The sequence below is a fragment of the Centropristis striata genome, chromosome 9, assembly GCF_030273125.1.
Source record: "Centropristis striata isolate RG_2023a ecotype Rhode Island chromosome 9, C.striata_1.0, whole genome shotgun sequence".
NCBI classification, from domain to species: Eukaryota; Metazoa; Chordata; class Actinopteri; order Perciformes; family Serranidae; genus Centropristis; species Centropristis striata.
The window spans coordinates 21,394,180-21,407,643 of NC_081525.1; the positions used below are offsets into that span (position 1 = coordinate 21,394,180).

Consider the following 13,464-nt stretch of genomic DNA (forward strand, 5'->3'; position numbering starts at 1 on the left):
GTGAACCATGTCTTTAAGGCATATTTAATTCTAAACCAAAGCCTAACATTAAAATAAATCAGCTAACCTAACCCTGACAGAACTGTTCATATGAGAGTTGAGTCCTTACAATGTGATTACAAGGCACAAACAGACATCTATGATCAATGTGATATTCAGCACTGGAACCACAGCTCCACCTGCTGCATGTACAGAAATACACACACACACACACACACACACACACACACACACACACACACACACACACACACACACACACACTATTTTAAACCTTTAATCTGTCACAGTGATCAAACCTTTTATGCATCTCCACGATTAGTTCCTGTGTTAAAGTGAATAAGCTTCTCCAAACTGTCATCCAGATGACTCACGACTGTCCATACAAATCACTCACTGTGCCTTTCAGCTGCTTTGGTAACCTGTTGTAACCTGTGACCATTAACACCCAACTCCTGCTTCCCACACTTCTTCATACCTGCTCATAACTTTAAATACATCAGCAAGGAACCAACTGCGTTTTCATCTTTCAGCTGCTGAATTTGATTACTCGTATTCCCCGTCGACCTGCCCACACCTGTTGTGTTGTTTGTGCCGAACAATTGAGCAAAACTCCATTAACATTCTGACCAAGGACATCCCACGCCACCTCACAACACTTTTGTATTTGCTGTTAAAACACCAACACTATAAACCCTTTGCCGAAGGCCTGAAGTGAATCTATCCAGGATGCATCACTGCATTACTATTCAGGCTCCAAAATGACAATGTCTAAATAAAAATGACAAATGTGGCAAAGAAAAAAGAAAAACTAATTAAAGGGCCAGTGTTTTTCTATTAGTGTATAATCACCTAAAACTAAGATTTACTGTGTTTTTGTTAGTTTAGAATGAGCCCTTCATCTACATAGCTGGTTTTCTTCCACAGAGTTTGCCCTGTTGCACTGCCATGTGTCTACAGCAGCCCAGAACATGTGTTTTAAGGAGTGGGTTTCTGTTTTGTTTGTAATGTGAAAGAGCTCCAGGAGGCATGAGCACACAATTCACATCCTGCAGTTACACTCAGCGATTTCACAGGTGGTAGTAATGTACCAACAAAGGCATTGAAGACGAAAAAGAAGACTGCTGGCAAACAAAACACATTGTAAAATATTTTTAAAATCCCCCTTTACAAATGTTAAATGAGGAAGGAAATGCATGCAACAATTTTATTTTGCCCCAATGATATGGAGAATTTACAGGCTGGGAAAAAATGCACTGAAATTTGTAGAAACCCATTCATAACCATATTATGAGCCAGGAGGCACTGCTTAATTGTTATGAGGTGGCGACATCTAGTGGCCATAGTAATTATGACGGACGTGACGGTAGTGAAGCAGCTAGTGAGGTGAGACTGGTCTCCCCTCAAAAACAACGACCCCATAGGTTGCACAGGCAGTAAAATACAACCCATATTTACGCTTAAGACTGTCCTCCACCACCCTCTAGTGGGCGTTATATTTATGAATGACAGCGATGCTTAGTATAAAATAAGGAAGTCGCACTTGGGGCAAATGGGAGGGGTGGTGGAGGAGTTGAACAGATGTCGGACTTTCACCCAGGATAACAGGGTTTACAAAAATAAACTATTATTATTTAAACATCACTTAACCTTCTATCCTCCCATTTTGTGCATCACGTTTTGACACAACTATGTCACTTCCGGAAGTCACATCGTCCCATAACTACTTCACTTCCAACATTTAGTCTTTTATAACGTCTTACCAGGAAGTTTTTTTAGAACACTTCGCTCTGCACTGTGACTCATATGGTTTGCTATGGTATTGGCAAACAACCTATTCTGTCGTTAAGGTTGAAGATCTTGTTGACAGTAGTAGTTATAAAGGCTGATAAACTGTGTAACTCCAGAGTGGGAGGGTGGGTTATGGATGGATGGATCAAAAAGCTCAGGACTTTGACCCAGGATACTGGGTATGTCCCGTTTGAAACTAAAAGTCAATGTTATTTTCAGTGAACTTGTTAAAAACTTAAATGCTGACCTTTTTCCTAAACCTAACCAAGTAGTTCCGTCTCACAACGTTAAAAATGTGTTTAAATAGGTGACAATGCAACTATTTTACAAGGTTAAATAGCACAGTCGGATCATTCACTTCAAAATACTATTGTGCATAACCTTTGGTAAAATATCACACTAACTCGTTCATGAGAACACATTGCAATGTAATCTGTATGTATCTATAGGGTTTGCAGGATAGACCAAACTTGCCAATTTCAACAGTGAAGCATCCTGCTGATCATCAGGCCACATAGATTATTTAATACTGTAGATACTGAATGGAGCAGACAGCAGATGGTTTTGTAAAAGATCACTGAGAAGTAGTGGACATGCTGCCCAAGCAAGCTGGTTTCCTCTCTTTTACCTCATGTCCATTCTCTTATCTTCTCTGACCTTCCTCCTTTTTTCCCTCGCTTTCCTTTCACTCCAAGGTATGTTTACAAGAACTATATGGAGTGACATCACTTGAGGACATTTATAAGACTTTGCACAGCTCCCTCTGTAGCCACAAAAAGATGTATACACTTTGTATAAGCAGTTGGTGGAGTTCCCCTTTAAGGGAGAGATTGTTTTATGTTGCTTAAGTTGTAAATCCACATAAACTGGCCTTAACATGTAATAACCGCAGGCTGTTTTTCACTTGCAACCCCAAACCGCCCCATCTAATGGGCTAATGGCTGGCTCTCAGATGACTCACACTCTGTTTGAATACACACAAACCCTACAAACATTGACACACACACATTTGCAGTGAATGCTCTGTTGGCATTTACACGGACGCAGTTACCAACACTTAACTAGTCAGAAAGAATTAGACGGAAAAACAAACAAACAGCAACTTTGGAGAGTCTGGAGGGCCCAGTCAGAGCCTACTCTCTCTCCTGTGTGTGTGTGTGTGTGTGTGTGTGTGTGTGTGTGTGTGTATGTCCAAAGGCATCCTGTGTGTGTGGGTGGACAGTGAGGCGGAGCTGTCATGTTGGGCAGAACATATCTGCATATTCATAACCGAGCAACTATGCATAAAAGCCGACACGCACACTCAGGTGGACACAGATTAACAAAATTCCTAGTGAGATGTAAACAGCATTAAAAACATTTATGATGTTGTGCTGAGGAAAACAGCAGGAGACGGGAAGGACAGCAAGAGAGAGGCGAGGTAGACAGAAAGAGACAGCAAGAGGAAAGACACAATGGCAGACAAGAACGAGAGAGAGGAAGAGAATGAGTGGTAGGCAGGAGATTCTGTGTGGGCTGACTTTCTCTCTCTCGGGTGCTATGGTAACCTACAGAGCTGCAGCTAATCATAGGAGGAGAGGAGAGGAGAGGAGAGGAGAGGAGAGGAGAGGAGAGGAGAGGAGAGGAGAGGAGAGGAGAGGAGAAAAGAGAGGGGAAGAGAGGAAGGAGAAGGAAAGATGGAGTAGTGGAAAGAAGGAGAAGTAATATGGGGAGTAAAGTAAGTAAAGTAAGGAGAGTAAAGAGAGGAGGAAACAAAAGAGGAGACAAGAAGAGAGGAGGAGAAAGGAAAGGAAAGGAAAGGAAAGGAAAGGAAGAGAGGAACAAGAAGGAGAGATGGAGGGAAAGAGGGGGAAGTAATAGAGGGAAAGAGAGGAGGGAACAAAGGAGAGGAAAGAAAAGGGAAGGAAAAGGAAAGGAACTGTCCAAGGGAAAATGAGGGGTGGAAAGAGGAGCAAAAGGACAGGAGAGAAGGAAACAAGAGAAGAGAGGAGAGGAGAGGAGGAAGAAGGAATTGATGGAGGAGTGGAAATAGGGGAAAGTAAAAGAGGGAAAGAGAGGAGGAAACAGGGAAAGGAAAGGAAAGGAAAGGAGAATGATGGGGAGGATCAGAGAAGAGGGGAGGAAACAAAAGGAGGAAACAAATGAAAAGGAAAGGGATAGAGAGCATGAGAGGAGTCTGGGTTTCTGCAGGTTTCATAAATCTGTTATCTGAAGCTGAAATAAAGATGATAAATAGATAAGACCTCCGTGGTTTTAAAAGCCTTAAATTTAAACACATTTATTTTATGACTTATACAGAGCCCCTAAGATCATTCAGCAATGATTTATTTCACTGCTCAAGTAAAACTGAAACCCCAGCTGACTTTATCACTAAAGGAGAAACACACCATTTTTAACCATGCAGCCGAGTGGCTTTCAGAACACACACACACACACACACACACACACACACACACACACACACACACACACACACACACACACACACACACACACACACCACCCCTGCAGCTTTATTTTATTTTAGCTCTTCAGTGGAGTGTTTTGATGGCTTGTCCTGATCTAAAATGTATTGATTCTGAACAGACTGTGTCTGATTGTCTCCACTGTCAACAGGAGGAAGAAGCATCAATCACAACATAAAGTTAGTTTCCTCCTTCTATCAAGTGATAGTCAAGTGGTAGTCTCCTACTGTTGGTTTTCCATTCACTCATTTCTGTTTGATTTTTTCTCTATATCAAATCAAATCTAAAAAAAAGGTTTGTGGGCGAACTTCTGTTTGGTTTGCTGTTGTGACAGTTAATCGTATAAACAAAGAAACTCCAAGGCTGCAAACATAACAGTCCTTTGTTCCACAGCCTGTTGTTTTATGTACGCCCTGGAGGACAATTAGCACAAAATTAATCACAACATGATTCAGCCTCATGAAATGAGGTGAGCCCTTTGTCGGCCCCTGATGGAGAGGTGCCATGTGCCATCTTAAAATAAAATACCTTGGAAAAAAATCAAATCTGTGGTTCCCCATCTTGTTGGCTCGTGACCCCTCACAGAAAACAAGCATCAGGTCTTAACAGCTGCATCCACACATTCACACACACAACCTTAAAAACACCTGCCTCTGTGCAACATTTGTATCCGCAAACTGGAGTGAACATTTTTGTGGACCAACTGAGACAGAGATGCATAGCTCCAGGTCAGCATTGCACCATAAGTTACCATAAGTATCTAGAAAGGTTTAAAGAGAGCCACCTTTGTGACATAGAAATATATAACATACCTCAATAACACACTAATCTCGCTTCAGGGGAAAACTATAAGTTCCATCAAAGAGACACTTCTATGGAACCCCTTAAGGGACATTGAAAGAAAAAAAAATGAAAGTAAAAAAAAAAAAAATTATACTTTTGCGAGATCTCGTAAAAGTTTTGCTTCGATTTTTTTTCATTCAATGTCCCTTAAGGGGCTCCGTACACTTCCCCTCTAAATGCCTCAAATTATTTCATTTTTAAAAATCACAGAGGTAAAAGTATCCACAAAAAGCAAAAACTATTTGTTATTGCTGAATGTAAGGGCACTTTGTTGTTAAATTATATATTTTTTTAATTAATCAAAAAAAAAATTTTGCAACCCCTCAGATTTATCTAGTCAGCCTCCTCAAGCCACAGCAGTAAAATGCTGCTTTAAATCTGATATATTCACATTTAAATAATTTCAAATATAAAATGTTTAATATATCAGTCATGTGACATTTTTTAAGTTACGACTACTTTTGCTCCTCTCAGTAAATTTAGCTCATAAGGCTTTTGTACTTTTGCTTAAGTATTGAGTCTGAATACTTCTTCCATGGCTGGAGATGATGGAGGACAACCAAGAGAAAATTGGCTCGAAAGAACAAAATAATTAGTGAGTTGAATGACTGCAGGCCAAAATTATTTCACATATGTGAGATTAATCGCTTTGGGATTAGAGGTAGTGTCTCTGAAATGTCAGAGCCAAACATTAAAAAAACAAAAGCACATGGATTCTCAGTGGAATACTGTACTGATTCCTTATTCTAGAAAATGGTCACTGGTTATCTGAAGCTGCAGGACAATCAGAGATATTGATCACAGATTATGTTTTTTGATAATGGAAACAGTTCAAAGCTTGTGATCTTTGTGAGTCACTCTCTCAGAGTCTCTTTCGTGTCATCATCTCTTCTTGCTGTTTTCTTGATTTGTGACGGATTAAGTAAATATCTCTTAGTGTTGCTGTCAATATGTCACAGAAATCTGCTGAAACCTGGCAAGCTTCGTTTCTTTCATCTGTCTCTCTCCTCCTTTTGTCTCTCTCTCTTTTTCCATTTCTCACCGTTTTAAAATCCTTCTGAGAATGATGCAACATACAGTAACTATACAGACAGACACGCAAACACACACAGACACACAGGGAGTCTTTCTGAAGCCAGACTACTAAGGAAATACTGTATTTCATCTGCACTTACTCCCAGTTCATTCACAAACAGAAAACCTCATCATGTCTGTTTTTTAACCTGTTTGTCTGTATATGTAGGTCAGGGTGCCCCAGTTGTAACTGGACCTACTTCAATTTGATTGGTTTACAAATGTTTTCTGTTATTCTGGCTGATAATACCTCTCTTTGGAGTTTTGGGCCTATCCCAGCTGCCATTGGGCGAGAGGCGGGGTACACCCTGGACAGGTCGCAAGACTATCACAGGGCTGACATATAGAGACAGACAATCACACGTTCATTCACACCTACGGGCAATTTAGAGTCACCAATTAAACCTAGGTGCATGTTTTTGGACTGTGGGAGGAAGCCGGAGTACCCGGTGAGAACCCATGCTGACGCGGGGAGAACATGCAAACTCCACACAGAAGAGCCGCAGGCGGGAGGCGAACCAGCGACCCTCTTGCTGTGAGGCGAGAGCGCCAACTCAACTGAGATTAAACTGTAAAGATAATGTCAATGAGTTCAATGTTTTATGTTTTAGCCCCTGAAGAGGCATGAGGTTAGTTTCACAGTAATCTTGCATATTTAAATGTGTTTTATGTTTAAATACGTTTTGGATAAAATTAAACCTAGTTACTCGTGCTAGCAAAGTTTAATACAGTAAGCTAGTTTTGCTCCAATTAATACTCTTGTATTTCTGTGTGTTGCACCTGATATTTGTCCCACCATAACAGGTGCCACAGCACAGTCAGAGAAGCTCAGTTTATGGCTCTCATGTCTTTTTTCTTCTTTTTTTCTTAAGTCAAGTAGGTTGTTCATGTCAAAAGTTTTTAAGGTATTTCCAGAATAAAAGTAAATCAACCTGATCCTTCATTTACAACTCTGTCTCCTAATCCAACCATTGTTGGTAACTGGGAATATATCAATATTATATCAAAATCTTGATATAAGACTATATGATCTTAGGCAGCATATTGTGATATGCAGTGGTGGAATGTATCTAAGTACATTTCCTCAAGTACTGTACTTACTCCTCAACTCCACAAAATATTGTACTTTTTATTCCACAACATAGAATCTTTCAGGTGAAGATTTAACATGGGAAAACATGTAATTCATTTAAAATGATAACACATTCTGATAATAATAAAAATAATAATAGATCAGATTTATATAGCACATTTAAAGTTAGTATGGTATGGCTTACAAAATGCATAAAAATCAATTAAATAAATTCACAGTATGGCATTAGTATTTTTACTTCAGTAAAGGATATGGATATTTCTTCCACAACTGGTAATAAAAAGTGTCGTATTTTCCAATATTTGATTTTCTCCTTATTAAACTGCAATGACATCTCCTTTCCCTAAAAAACTGTGATTTGTTTCATTTGGAGGACTTGTTGGTGTCACATACCACAGATTTTTTAAAGATATTTTTTAGAAATCCTTAAACAGTCTTTTGTCCATCTGAATAAGTTCTAACTCCATTTCTTAATTGAAAAAGCGACGGCAGCTGGAAGTGACATCTCCCTTATTCAAATAGGCCTTTTTCACAGCAAACAGTTTGACTTGTCATAGCAGGAAAAGCACAGGTGTCACTAATAACATTAACGATGGCTCAATGCTATTTAAGCTGCCCATTAAGCCATGGCAGTGTGAAAGTGACCCTGAAACCAAAGCAGCTAAATGGCTTTTCCTACTCTGACATGTCAAAATGTCCTCTGTGAAAACGGCCTACTGTACGCTGAGATTTATCATAGATTCATTTATAGTAATGCTGTTTTCCTTCACTTTATATTTGTGTTTTTTTCACTTTGACATCTCAATGTTTTACTTGCATCATGGAGACTGTTAACACTTAGTTTTTAAATGTGTTTTGGTGATCCAAACACTGGCTGCTGGAGACACATTGCCGTTTACCTATAATTTCTCTCCAATGTCTCCGTCTGAACACTTGTGTTCTGATTTTGTTACTGACCTACATCCATTCTACTACAAGGTCAATGGGATCCCACACACAGTTATTACGTCTGTCTCTTGCCTTTTACTTCATGACACTTGGAAAGGTGTTGCATGGTCCGAACAAGAACCCAGAACAATTTGGAGCAATTATGAATCATGGTTTAGATACATGAAATATTTTTCTCCTTTGTTAACATTTCAAGACAGGGCATGGCCTTGTCTGCGCTCTTCGAATGCCCTTCTAGTTGTTTTTTTATTCTCGAAAAATCATATGACAGACTTTTTAAAGTGCCACAATCTGTTCACGTGCAGTGTATCTGAACAGCAACAATGGCAGAGGACGGACAGTTTAACCTAAGCTACTGTGTGCAAACTCCACACAGAGGAGCCACAAGCCAGAATCAAACCACTACAACTTGTAGGTCACAGCCAGGCATGGAAATAATAATTTCCATTTTAATAAAAAGTCAAATAATAATAATACTCAGACAAATTAGATAAACAAGAGTATTTTCAAGGATTACAAAAGTAATCCGATTTTTTATATATATATGTATAAAAAAAAATAAAAATAAAAAATAAAAAAAAATAAAAAAAAAATATATATATATCAAAAAATAACCCTCCAAAACAACTTTCTTAGGGGATCACCAACAATATGTAGAATCACAAACTGTGTAGTTTGATCTGAAAATTGACACAGTTCTGAGAAGAGCTCTATTTAGCCTAAAGTGAAAACACCATGAGTGAGTAGAGACTTTAATCAAGTTGTCCTCAGCACCAGAATCATATTCCTCCACTCATGAAGAGCTCACCTCAACTTTGTATTCAGAGTAAAACCTTCCCTGAGGTTCTCATAAAAAATGTGTAGATCTGTGTGATGGTATCAGCTGTCAGCTGCAGTCAAAAACATCAGACCGATAGATCAGATCGAACTCCTATCAGCAAAGTCGTTCAAATATTACAAACTACTTTAGACTCTATTGACACAGGCCAGTGTGTCACCAGTATTTCCCATTAGCAATAAAACTGCTGAAGCTCAATAAGCAAATGTTGCCAGGCAACAAATACAGTTGCAGCATCCATGCTGACTCTCGGATGATATTGCTTAGCAACTACATTTGTTTGTAGGATGTTAAAACTGAAGCTCACAGTGCTGCATGAGTGTGAAACAGTTGGGGCCACATGGGTGTCATCGTGGCCAAATCGCCTTCAGAAAGGCTGCATAACATTGAAAGCAAACAGGAAAATCATCTGGATGTAAACATATACACAGAGACAATAACACCAGCAGCCACATCCTCCTCACAGTGTAAAACACTACATTACAGAGTGCACCATCTGCACCATCACATCTAAATGTTCTTAATTTCGCAGGCATAATTTAAACACATGTAGGTGTATAAAATGATGCACAAGCACCTATCCCTAATGCACCTCTCCTCTGCATGGCTGTGTCAGCGTCATCCAACACCAGTAACACCCCTCTGTTCTGCACGTTCATTGGTTTAAAATCACATTATCATAGACCCTACTCATTCACAGACACATGCATTTTATATTTAAATGAATTGATTGTTGTTATAATCTGTGATTGTTCACTTTTTCACTCTTCTTTCTGCAAGTGTATTGTGAAAGCATTGCTTGGTGCCCCGGATTGGGCTAACATTGGCAAATTTCACAACAAACTGTTTTTCATTTCACCCCAAGGTGACTGGCTTAGTCAGAGAAATAAAAGGACAGAAGAGACATTGCACTATTGGCTGTGTTCATTTAATTGGTACAAATCAAAATGGTGATTGGTTTTACGGTGCTACAGTGACAGTCGTCAATCATCAGTGGGTCTGGAAGATACTGAGACCTCCAGCCCTATTTTTTTATTTTCTATTTTCTATATAGCTGTCTGTACTGCTGTATCTTTAGACATCCCAAAACATGGTCCAAAACATAGATTTATGGGTCTGAAGGCCTAAGTCCAGTGACTGACGATATGCTCCTTTTAAAAAAATATGCTTTGGTCTGAACCAAAGTTAATTACATCATTCATACCAAAAAAACGAATCGACTATCCGACAAAACGCACCGAGTTTGTTTCAACGGACCAACCAGCTCAGGTGTAAATGCCCTCTAAATTATGACTAGTAAAGACCATTTATGCAGTGGTGATGGCTAAAGTAGGGGAACAGGAATGCATTCAGCAAGTACGGGCCTTCACAAGTGCAAATGTGTGTGTGGGTGTATTCATGTGTGTATTATGAGTAATACAGCATTGTTCTATTTCATGATTATTGAACATTTCAGACACACAGAAAGTCCTGGTATGAGTGTACTATTAATGCTTTTATTGGTTTAGATTTAATCCTAGTTTAAAACTAATTACAGCAGAATTATACAATTTAATTTGGCATTATTTACAGTTTAGCACCTCCTGGTGACACATTGCAGCCGACAAACTGTCACTGATGCACTGTCATCCTGCGCTCTTAGAGACTAGTACTAAAACATGATTTATTTCATCTAAACCTGAACCAGTCGGCTCCAGTCTGGAGAGATTTGAGGCTTACCAGGACGCTCAGGGATTTAATCACTATGTTACTGTACACTTGGCTGCAAGAATCTCTCAGCTGTGGGGCATCCCAGTGAATCCGTGGGCTAAGGTGAATAGCGTGTACTTGTGATGTGGTGTGTGATGTGGGCTCAAATCTGGCTCCTGGTCCGTCTCACCCCCTTCCCTCTCTCTGTCATCTTCCCTGCCACCGCTCTGCATGCAATCTAATGAAGCAGAAACGAATCCCAAAGCTTTATATCTGCAGTAGACAGAGCTGTGAAGATGAGATGTTTCCTCCTACGCATGCAGGCAGACAGGCAGCAGCTCGAGAGACCCGAACACCTCGAACTGTAGCTACTGTAATGATATGGAATATCTGACTAACTCTCACTGATCGCAAACAGGAAGCCTGCAGCCTCCATCTGAGCTGCTAGCTTAGCCGATAGATTTATATCTGCAGCAATGATCTGAATTCATTGTGTGGCCTGAGATGAGATCTGTAGTCACTGTACAGCTTCATAAACATATTAACTGCATTACAGACTATCTTAAGTCTACCTATGACACATTCAAAAGGCTGCCATGTTAGTCAGTTCTCTTCCAGTTGACAAGATGGAGCAGAGTTTTACGAGCTGAGTGAGTCAGTTACATCAAGATGGTTGGAACGAGAGTGTCTCCATTCAGGAGGAGGAGAGCGATCATCGGCGTAGGAAGCACAACATCCTCTTCATAGTGTATTAGAAACAACCAGTTACATCTCATGATAATCTATATCATGTATTTTATTTTATGTATATATTTATATATTTAAAATAATGTGAACATTTCAAGGATTTTGGTGAGAAAGTTATCCTAATTTTTGGGAAACATGCATTTCCTTTTTTTTTTTTTTTTCCAATTAAGTTTTAGTGCAGTCAGGGATGTAAGCAGGATTTTAAAAATACTAAGAACTTGGTTTCACAGATTTTTTTTTTTAAACCATAGAATTTCACAATTTATTTACTAAATTAACTGTTAATTTATATTCAACTCTCCTGTTATGTTGTGGGTCAAATTGACCCATTTCAAAGTTTAAAAATCTAAAAAGAAATAATGAAAAGTATTTTTTCACAAAAAGAAAAAATTAAAAAATGTAAAACACAATTTTTTTTTTTAAATCAATGTCATATAAAACCATTGTATTTTCTATGTAGGTCTTTCCAATGTACATAAAAAAGTTTTAACATGCATTTTTTGATCAAAATTTGAATAAAAAAAGAACATTGAACCATGTTCTATGAGAGGTAAAGAATACCATTGCACTAAATATTAATTGAGATGGTTAGTAATGGAGTTATTGAAATATAAACGATGTTTATTGGGATTTTTTTGTTTCTGACACTTTTGGATAATTAAACATGCCCCGGGTCAAATTGACACACAAACATTATTGCTCTACCTGAGAAACAAACATAACAGGAGGGTTAAAATAGTAAATGGTTTCTCCCTACATGATGGTCAGAAAATCTAAATGTTTCAAGAACTTCTGTTCAAAGCCTTGTAATTCTGGTGGATATATACTAAATCCTTTTTATTGTTAGTTATTTTGTTTTTGCATTTAAATGAAAGCCAAATTTATCAGAATCAGCCTAAAAATGTGCGTCTCCATTGCCAATGGAAAACAACTTAATGTTAATTTTTGTTGTGGGTCACTATATTTTTATTGAGATGAGTAGCTTCCTCTTAAGATGCTGATTGGATACTTTGAGCATTTCCTTGCTTTAAACAAACACTCGTTAGATTACCTATTTCACTGATCCTGCTTTTATTTTTCAATGCAAAACTAGAAAAAAAAATGCTGTATTACTTGTTAAAGTTGATTTTGTATCAGTGGTTATAATATGATTTAGTATTAGGAGAAACTATTGTCATTAATACAAAAAAAAAGATCTGTTATACGGATGCTGAAGTGATGAATGTCTTTCGGTCATTAACAATTAGTCTGTATATCGATAAATCAATTGTTTTGACTTTAAAATGGCAAAAAAAACTAAAAAACACCCATCATCATTTTCCAGAAGTGAATGTAATGAATTCAACTTGTTCATTTTCATCCAACAAACAGTATAAAACCTGAATATATTCAGTTAATAATCAAATATGACAAAGACTGGCAGCAATTCATCACATTTAAGGAGACAGAACAAGTGGATATTTAGCATTTTAACTTGAAAAATGGCTAAAATGATTATCTGATTATGAAAGTAGTTGCCCATTAATTTTCTGTTTGTTTTGATTGAATAATCCTCCATTAGCTCTATGTATTCTGACAATCACAAAGTATGATAATAGTTCAAAACTAATGTTATTTTTCAGTGAATTTCAAGGCCTTCCAAATTATGTGATATTATTTCAGAGTAGTGGCGATCTAGAACGGGTACTTAATTGGTACTTATAATTTCTTGGTCAAAGGGTGCTGTTAGTGGTATTTATGTACTATTAATTTATCTGAACATAGCTGACAACGGTCTCCAAATGATGACGAAGCTTTTGACAGAGCAAAGCGTTCAAAAGTGTGGGCTTACTTAACTAATAACTGTTGAATATTTTCCCATCTTTACATTTTTGCACCAAATTATGGAGAGTAGTATGAATCAGAGTATTGATATCGGCATCAAAAAAATCTCCCAAAATACCTGTACCTATTGAGGAGAAATTGATTTTATTTTT

The 13,464-nt window shown here is 38.1% G+C and overlaps 1 protein-coding gene across 3 annotated transcripts in view; it reads right to left on the minus strand.

Moving 5' to 3' along the window:
* Positions 1–13,464, minus strand: part of lrrc7 (leucine rich repeat containing 7) — a 145,693-nt gene that overhangs the window by 131,007 nt on the left and 1,222 nt on the right. The window lies entirely within an intron of this gene.